The sequence below is a fragment of the Procambarus clarkii genome, chromosome 88, assembly GCF_040958095.1.
Source record: "Procambarus clarkii isolate CNS0578487 chromosome 88, FALCON_Pclarkii_2.0, whole genome shotgun sequence".
Taxonomy (NCBI): domain Eukaryota; kingdom Metazoa; phylum Arthropoda; class Malacostraca; order Decapoda; family Cambaridae; genus Procambarus; species Procambarus clarkii.
In genome coordinates, this window is record NC_091237.1 from 9,164,619 (window position 1) to 9,175,035 (window position 10,417).

Here is a 10,417-nt window from a genome sequence, read left to right on the forward strand (position 1 = left end):
AAGCCTGCGGTTCTGGAAGAAGTACGTCGTTATGTGGTGGAGTAATAGATGGAGGCGCTTCTACTTCATAAACTCTGGAGAGATCATCGGCTAAGATGTTGTTGGAATCTTGGTATAGCGTGTCTCCAGGTTGAATTTCTGCAGTTATCAAGCCCATAGTAGAAGACGTTGAGATGAGAAGTGGGCGTGCTGCAGGAGGTGTAGGGTGGTGTGGTCCGTGTTGATGGTAGACCGAGCACTTTTCAGGTGTGGAGTGAAGTGCTGGAGCTTCAGGATGATGAAGAGTAGCTCCTTGCCAATTGTTCCGTAGTTCCTTGTAGCAGTAGTCGCTGACAGGTGTATTCTCCTCGCCTCGTTGCTGCATCACGACACCACCAACGTCGGTACCACTGGCGTCGACATGGAGGATGAAGGGCTTATCTGACGAGGTGAGAGTGGAATTAGAATATGGCAAAGGAGCACTATTAGGGTCCTGAAAATGGTTGGGATTATCAATATGGATTTTTGAATGAGAAAGCGTGGACTCCTTGTCGGTGCTTTCGGGAGGAGAAGCTGGGAAGGTCTCACTGTGGATGTAGGGTTCTGTGAAGGTAGAATAAGTGATCAGAACAGTGGGAGGAGTACCATTATATTGCTTCAGGAGGTTGACGTGGCACAGCTGGGTCCTCCGCCGCCTATCTGGAGTCTCGAGCACGTAGTTGTTGTTGTTTCTGCACTCCTTGACGCGGTAGGGTCCTGCAAACCTGTTTTGTAAAGGAGAACCTGGGATAGGAAAGTATGCTAGGACGAAGTCTCCCGGCTTAAATTTTCTTACTTTGCTGGTCTGGTCGTAATGAGTCTTCATCCTCTCCTGGGCTTTCAATAGATTATCATGGGCAAAACGGTGGACTCTCTAGAATGTGTTGAAGGTTTTGAAGAAACTGGGGCACATTCTGATGCTCACTGAAGGTGGCATCTCGGAGAGTCTTTAAAAGCCTTAAGGGGAGTACGGCACTTACGGCCGTAGAGCATCTCATAAGGAGATATGCCTAGGGACTCATTGGGAAGACTTCTGTAAATACACATTATAAGGTCGATTTGCTTATCCCAATCCTTAGAGGTTTCACTACAAAACTTTTTCAAGAGTGCTTTGATAGTCTGATGACTACGCTCAAGAGAACCCTGTGAAGCAGGATGATAGGGGCTGGACAATACCTGTTTGATGTTGAACTCCTCCAGTGTCCTTTTGAAGAGATCACTGGTGAAGTTGGTACCACAGTCGCTCTGAATCTCCCTGGGAAATCCGTATTGAGTGAAGATCTTCAATAGATGTTTTACAACCGTAGCAGCCGTGATGTTCTTCACTGGAACAGCTATGGGAAATCTGGTGGTAGGACACAGGATGGTTAAGATATAGGCGTTACCTGAACTGGTCCGAGGTAAAGGACCAACACAGTCTATTATAAGTCTGTGGAAAGGTTCCGCAGGCACCTGTATGGGAATCAGTGGCGCTCTGGGAATGGAGATGTTCGGTTTGCCTGCCATCTGACATGTATGACACTGTTTTACGTACTGTTTGACGCTATTTACCATACCTGGCCAGTAGTAGTCTTGACGAATTCCATGGTAAGTCTTGTTGAATCCGTAGTGGGAGAGTGCTCCGTGGGCCAGGTGTAGAATAATGGGCCGCAGGCTGGTAGGAATCACAAGTTGTTCGATGTTGGCCCAATCGTCCTCCTCCTTCAGTTTACTGGGTCTATATCTGCGGTAGAGCAAGTCGTTCTCTAGGAAGAACCCAAGAATACTGTCGGGTTGAGTCTCAGCCTGGAAAAACAATGGTGTTAAAGTAAGATCTTCCCTCTGCAACTTACAGAACTCCAACTTGGTCAGATTCGGGGGTAGTTTCTGAGGGTCTTGAGGGACAGCGGTAGCAGTAGAGTCAGCTGGCTGTGGACGTGCGGCTTGTGCACGGGTGGTCACGAGAACCGGAGGAGAAACTTCATCACTCTCTTGAACCTCTGCTGGAACATATGCTAGTATAGGGTTAATTGGCACAGAGGTACACACCTGGGGTTTGTCCATGACGATCAGGTTGGTCGGTTGCAGGTCTTCTGCCAAGTCGTTGCCTAGGAGAAGTTGCACTCCAGGCATGGGAAAAGGCTTTTCCCTGACGGCGACTTGGACTTCTCCGTTCACGTAGGGACAATCCAGGTGGACTCTGGCGAGAGGGTACGGAGTGGTAGCAGTGAGGTCAGTGATGAAGACAGTTTCTCCGGTGTAGGCGATGTTGGGCACAGCCGACTTCAAGATGATCGATTGAAGAGCCGCTGTGTCCCTCAAGATCTTCAATTTGAAACGTCCCTCCGGATTTGAACCGTTGGCAGAGACAGTTCCAGTATACAGGTGGTTACTGAAAAGAGAAAGATCATTAACCTTAACACCAACATTCATCACAGGCTTACCGGACTTAGGAGGAGTTGGTTTGGGTTTCTGTGGGTCAGTGGTTCCTTTGTGTTGAGACTTACCACACTTGGCTATGGTATGTCCATAGAGTCTACAATACTTGCAGTACAATTGCGAGCCAGCTTGATCGGTGCTCACTTTCTCGTAACTGTACCACGACTTCTTACTGGAGGATGGTTCTGGTGTCAGCCGGTGGATGAGGCTGTAAGTGTCAGCCGACTTAGCACACTTCAGGTAGTCGGTTTCTTCTTTATCTGCTAAGTATAGACGGACAGGAGGAGGCACACGCCTCAAGAATTCTTCAACTAGCATCAGGTTGACGAGTTCTGTAAAAGTAGAGACATGTGCTGCTTCCAGCCATTTCATAAAATATCTCCGTTTTGTGTTAGCAAACTCGAGGAAGGTAGTGGTACTTGCCTTCAGGTGGTCACGGAATTTCCTTCGATAACTTTCTGTGGAGATGAGGTAGGCGTCCAACACTGCTTGTTTCAGAGTCTGGTAGTCATTCTCAGACGCCAATGTACTGAGTGTGACTGCAGCTCTACCTGTAAGATGGACTCTGAGAAGTGTGGCCCATTGGTCGACAGGCCAACTGAGTTGATTAGCAAGGGTTTCAAAGGTGGTGAAAAACACATCAACTTCTGCTTCTACAAAGGATGGCATTAACTTACTTGCATGTGATATATTAAAACTGACGGGAAGAGTGGCAGTAGCTTGCTGGCGTTGAGTGAAGTGTGAAGTTTCCAACGCGAATTCTTGTTGACGACACTCTAGAGCCAGAGTCGCTTGTTGCTTGTCATGTTCGCGTTGCATCTCCAACTCGCGTTGTTTGGTTTCAAGCTGTACTCGTTCCCGCTCCTGGAGTAGTGCAACCTCACGTTCCTGGAGGGCGAGTTCACGTTCCTTGAGGGCGATTTCTCGTTCGTGTTCTTCCTTCCTCAAGGCAGCCTCACGTTCGTGTTCTTCCTTCCTCAAGGCAGCCTCACGTTCGTGTTCTTCCCTCCTCAAGGCAGTTTCACGTTCCTTGAGGGTGATTTCTCGTTCGTGTTCTTCCCTTCGTATGGCAGCTGCTTCTCTTTGCTGCTCACGTTCAATCTAGTTCGAGTTTCATCGTTGCCAAATCAGTTTTATCTGCAATATAGTAAGTTTCATGAGTTTCAGAGTCTATCTTACCTTGTTCTAAGAAATGATCCAGCAACAGGTTGTGTATTTCACTCTTGTTGGCTTGGTAGGGAACTGTTAGTTTATACTCATGTGCAAGAGTTTGTAATTCAGCTCTCTTGGCATGACTTAAAGTCCCTATTTCACCTGCTGGATCTGCACGGAAAGCTTGGAGACGAAACATGGTGAAATTAGCAAATAAATGTACAACGAATATACCGTTATAGTGAATGTCAGAAACAGGACAACGTGGCAACTGGTACCTATCCTGTGGAATCTTTAACAATTAAAGTTAAGTACAAGATGTTAAATGATTAATTTAAATCAAGGGCGCAGGAAATCTTGTACCCGGTACTCATGTAAGAGGATAAGGGCAAGAAAATCTTACTAACAAATGAAACTGAGTTTCGAAAACAAATGAAACAGTTAATTGCCTCAAAAGTAAAATTGGTAGTCCAAGGATGTAGGCATACCTTGCCGAGTCTCTATAGGACATAAGCAAGTTTTTCCTACTGAAATTAATATGATACTTACAGAATTAGCGAACTTTTGTGCTCTGAAAAAGTAAGCTAATTCCCTACCGTTGTATGTATCATCATCTCTGACTGACGTGTAGGGGTGCGAGGTGTCAACTGGTGACGAGAACTGCTGCTGAGGTCCCAATTCAGCAACTAAAGTTCGAGCTAGAGGAACTATGGCCCTCTTTGTCCTCCTACAGTCAGATTGCAGAAGATTGGGTGCACTTGACCCGGGGCAGACCACAGTACCAGGGTACCAATATGATGATCTGTCAAAAATGAGAAATATCCAAGGGACAAAGATGGTAAACACGAGTAATAACACGGAGGGAGAGATGACCAATTAAGAGTATGACTGAGGCCTACAGTCACCACGTAATCCAAAGTTGTCTCACCTTCACCTTATGCTACTCTCGTAATGCACAATACACCGCACCATATAAAAAATGAAATTGAATATGAAAAATAGTAAAAGCTACGTTACAAAGTTAAATACGCTTACCATAAATTACTACTTGGCACCAGTACCTGAGTGAAGCCTAGGACAGGCCCCCACTTAATATGTGACGGTAACGCGTTGGTGTTTGGCTGTTCAAAAGCTAGGGGTATGGCCTCGTCACATATAGAAACAAAAAATAGAAAATCTGGAACTTCGTCTGTGGTAAGGTAATGGGAAGACACACAAAACACAAGTAAATTTAACAATGAGATTTTAATTACGTTAGAAAAGCAAAACATGAATAAAATGGACATATAAATTGGAACATAAAATCAATCAATCAAAATAATAAGAATAATCAAATGACAAAATGAAAAGTTACGTTAAGACAAGTGAGTAATAACAAGTGTATAACAAACAATGTAAATATGGATGCCGGAATATTGGCTTTAAGCTATCACCTCTCTTAGTACACGTAAGCCAAAGCTTAGTCTGCCAACGAGACGTGTTAACCTGATGAAAGCACTGGATATTCTGAGAGCTGAGGTCGTGGTGGACCCAGACAACAGGTAGTGTGGTGGGTGGAGGGCAGGTGCAACTGGACACGCAGCCAATCAGCGATGAGCAGGCGACAGACAGGTAGTTGGGTGGTTCGAGGTGGAGCAGGTGTTCCTGGCTGCATACGTTTTGCGCTCTGGCAAACCTTGGAGTGGTGTATTTGTTGGATATTTCTTCCATATTAGTTTTATAGGGATTTATATAGCGACAAACTTGGGAGGGAAGAGCAGGCTCAATCTCTTGAAGGAGATTATCGTCACAATATATATATATATATATATATATATATATATATATATATATATATATATATATATAAACTGAAAACTCACACCCCAGAAGTGACTCGAACCCATACTGCCAGGAGCACTCTGCAACTGGTGTACAGAACACCTTAACCACTCGACCATTACGACCGGACAAAAGATTGTGGTAGCCGAGGCTAATTCCCCATCAGCCCGCCAGCACTCTGATGGTAATCTTGGTGCATAGTATTTTATGAAATCACCTCATTCTTTGGGGCACACATGAGGAAAAAAATGCGAACAAGCCTGAATGGTCCCCAGGCATACATGCAACTGAAAACTCACACCCCAGAAGTGACTCAAACCCATACTGCGAGGAGCACTGCAACTGGTGTACAGGACACCTTAACACTGAGGCACATGTGTCGTGTCTCGCTGATGTACAGTCTCCAGCTAACGCTGTATCTATCGATGACTTCTTTGTTGCTTGTTAAGATTTCTCTGGTGATGGTCTGGTCGTGGGAAGAGATTATATGTTCCTTGATGGAGCCCTGTTGTTTGTGCATTTTTAATCGCCTAGAAAGAGACGTTGTTGTCTTGCCTATATACTGAGTTTTTGGGGCTTACAGTCCCCAAGTGGGCATGTGAAGGCATAGACGACGTAGGTTTCCTACAAGGCGTTCTGTTTGGTGTCTGGAGAGTTTTCCGAGTAGGTTCGTCGTTTTTTATTTTTTACTAAATTGTCAATTGTATTTTGTGATTTTTGTCTGTAGGGGTAACGTTCCTATTAATAATATCATATTAATAATTATGTCCTATTAATAATATAATGCGTTAATATTATTAATAATAATAATTAATAATACTAACACAACACCTGTACCCCCTATTAGACTGTTTTACAGGAACTTCTTTTCGACGGCTCATAAAACGGAGAAAGAGTCTTGGAAGATATTATTAATAGGAATGTTATCCTTACAGACAAAAATCAGAAAATGCAATTGACAATTCACTACAAAAACAAAAAGCAGGCAACCTACTCATGACTATATGCTACCCTCTTCAAGACTCCGAACCAACATAGGAGCAGCAAGAGAAAATATGGGCCGATAGGCCTTCTGCAGTTACTTTCATTCTTATGCCTTTCATACCCAATTAATACCCACCTCACCCAAAACGTTTGTGCCATATTGTGGGGAAATCTGGCTCTAGTTTAATACTAATAAAATGTATAATTATATAAACGCAAAATAAAGATTAAATCTTAGATAGCTCAAAGGACCAGAATGCATTATTAAATGAGAGAACAGTGACTTATGGATCTATGATTATATGTGAATAAATTCTATTAAGCAATGAATGTAAATTCTAAGCATGCTAGAACCAGCTTCCCATGACACATTTTGGGGGGTCTTCTGTGAGGTTAGTCTTATGTGTAACATATATTATGTAATAATAATAATGATAATATGCACACACATAGATAATGATAAATAAAATGTAATGCAAATTCATATTAAAATTCATATCATGTATCTGATTAATATGCGATGATTAGCAATGCTTGACTCTCAATAATTAAATTCTATCTACAATGAAAACTGATTAAATCTCAGATGTGACAGAGGGACGTAGGTGGAGTCCAATCTCTACAACAGTCTGGAAACAGCTTGAGATACTGATACATGGAATACGTGAGAATATGGCAGTCACACACGCTTCCTCAGTGGTGTTGCACCATGCTGCAAGAATTAAATTCCATAATTTCCACTCCAAACTAGTATTCACACACAAATGCAATATCTAGATATTTGGAGGGAAGTAAACAGCACTTACATGGGGTGATTTTAGCGCCTGCAGCGTTACGACATGGCACCTATATTAGTTATTATCTGAGCTCAAGTTACAACTGAACAAGGTAAAAATCCCTGCCGAACTGATGTCCGTGATTCTGGTAAGCTGCGTCCTCAATCTGACGTCCGAGGATGTACGGATGCCTTCTAGATTGTAAGATTTGTTGGGACCGCTTCGGAACACCGTACTGCTAGTTGATCTAATATGGCGAGAGTTTTCCTTCCTTCCCCAAAGTCGCGCATGCGCAAAGCTCCTGGTAGATGCCCGAGCATAAATTATATTTATTCATTAAAGCTAAATAAGGAAAGAAGTGTTTATGAATTCTCTTTATATTTTGATTAAACACTTTATGTGATGATGTTTGATTCTCACAGTGCAGGTCAATTAATGTAGACTGCACAAATAAAACGAGAATCCTTTGGAGGTGGAAATGATTTTAGATTATGATATTTTTTCTGGAACAGCAATCAAGCTGGGTAAAAGAATTCCAGTAAACTTTTGTCTACTAAATACAGTAAATCTATTACTAAATAATTATCCCTAATAAAGGAAAGTAAATGATTGAACTTCTATTAGATCTACAGATATGTGGAAATTTATTCTCCGTGGGTGGCTGACGCAACACTGCACAATTTTAGGAGAAATTACATGATGTTCCACATCCAAATGCAATGAATTCTATGATACTAAACTACAAATTAGTAGTGTTAGTTAATTATAACAATTAGTACAGGAAATACATCCCATTGTACTTAGGATTAGTAAATGAGTATGAAGCCTAATACAGGAAATACATCCTATTGTATTAGGGATGAGAATAACTGTTGGAAATTTCCAACAAATCACCTCACCCAAAACAAATAAAAAGTATGACGTATGTTATGTGTAAACCAAGTCTTTGAAAATTCAAAAAGCCTTACGAAACGCTTCTAGGCGTCAGACCAAAAATAAAAATGTAAATATATATATATATATATATATATATATATATATATATATATATATATATATATATATATATATATATATATATATATATATATATATATATATGCAAACAAGCCTGAATGGTCCCCAGGACTATATACAACTGAAAACTCACACCCCAGAAGTGACTCGAACCCATACTCCCACAACTGGTATGTACAGGGACGCCTTAATCCGCTTGACCATCACGACCGGACAAAAGGAAGTGATAGCCGAGGCTATATGAACCACTTCCCCGCCGGCACTCGGATGGTAATCTTGGGCATAGCATTTTATCAAATCACCTCATTCTTTGGGGCACACGTGAGGAACACAAATGCAAACAAATGCAAACACAAAGTGTTTGCATTTGTGTTCCTCACGTGTGCCCCAAAGAATGAGGTGATTTGATAAAATGCTATGCCCAAGATTACCATCCGAGTGCCGGCGGGGAAGTGGTTCATATAGCCTCGGCTATCACTTCCTTTTGTCCGGTCGTGATGGTCAAGCGGATTAAGGCGTCCCTGTACATACCAGTTGTGGGAGTATGGGTTCGAGTCACTTCTGGGGTGTGAGTTTTCAGTTATATATATATATATATATATATATATATATATATATATATATATATATATATATATATATATATATATATTGTGATGGAAAAAAGAAGTGTAGGTGTTCGGCAGTCCTCCCAATGGCTGGTGTCAATGCCTATCATATTTAAGAAAAAAAAAGATGACTGCGTAGCTGTTGTGTCCTGTGGCAAAGTAAGGCAAAACAAATAGTATGAACAATGAACTTTAATTAAATTGAAAACAAATTATGAATAAGACAATTCCTTGGCTATGTACAGTGCAAACTCACAAGATTATAAATTCAAAAAACAACATAAAATAATATAGTGGTGACGTTACTCTAAAATGGATAAAGACAAAATGAAATTAACAGGTGCTGAGAATAAAGCGCTGACTGAGAACATCCACTAATAGACAGAGCGTATATCAGATGGTTGTTTCAGCTTGAGAGCACAGGATATTCTAACTCCAATGGCTGGTGCAGGCCCAGACATCGGCTAGGTAGATGGCGCTGAGGTGCAGAAGTGCAGTGGTGCAGACGTCGATTCACCACTCAGAAGTGGGCAGGATGGAAATGCTAGTTTAGTGATCATCGACGAGGGAGGGGGGAGGTGGAGAGCGAGTGTGTGTAATATGTTTGCACCTGGCAAAACTTATTTGACTAAATATGTACTACACTTGCTTGTAGTATCTAGATGTTGTAGATATACTTAGGTAACATGACGATAGGAAAGAGCAGGCCAAATCTCTCTTGAAGGAGATTATCGTAACAATATACATATATATAAATAAAAATGGAAATGTTCGTTTGTTCAAAATCGCTAATCTCCGAAAGTACTTCACCGATTGCTTTGAAATTTTCACACAACGTTCCACTCGCATCCTAGCAGGTTTTATATACATACTGTATAGCTGTTACATCTGTGACGGTAAAAAAAAACCATACTATTTCTGAAAAACTGTTTTTCAAGTGTTTTTCATGTGAGGGAAATCTTCGAAACCTCTTCACCGATAGCTTTGAAAATTTGACACAACGTGGCATTCGAATAGGCGCGTCTTTTTATAAAACATGCCTCACCTGTGACAGGAAAAAACATGCTTATTTTAAAAAACAGCACCATCTGTTGGACATAAGGGCAACACACGCTGTAATCTCTGAAAGTTCTTCACCAATTACTTTGAAATTTTGACACAACGTTGCAATCGAATAGGCGCATCTTTTTATATATCTGCTATATAGATGCCACCCCTTTGACAGGTAAAAACATGCGTTTTTGAAAAACAGCGCCATCTGTTGCACATAATGGCAACATGCACGCTATACTAAATATATCACGAATTCCATTTCAATGTTTCCTGTTGCATTGATAAATTTTATTTTCATTGATTTCGATTTATTTTATTTTTTTGTGAATTATTTTGTGTGACATTGTGTTGGAATTGAGCTGTGTTGTTTACCATACCATTCATTTCGTAAGTATAAGTTTAGATGCCACACCTGTGACAGGTAAAACTATCTTTTCTTGAAAAACAGCGCCATTTGTTGCATGTAAGAGCAACACACATGCTATACTAGATATGTTACAATTCCATTTCAATGTTTCTGATTGCATTGATAAATTTAATTTTCCTACATTTTTTATTTATTTTAATTTT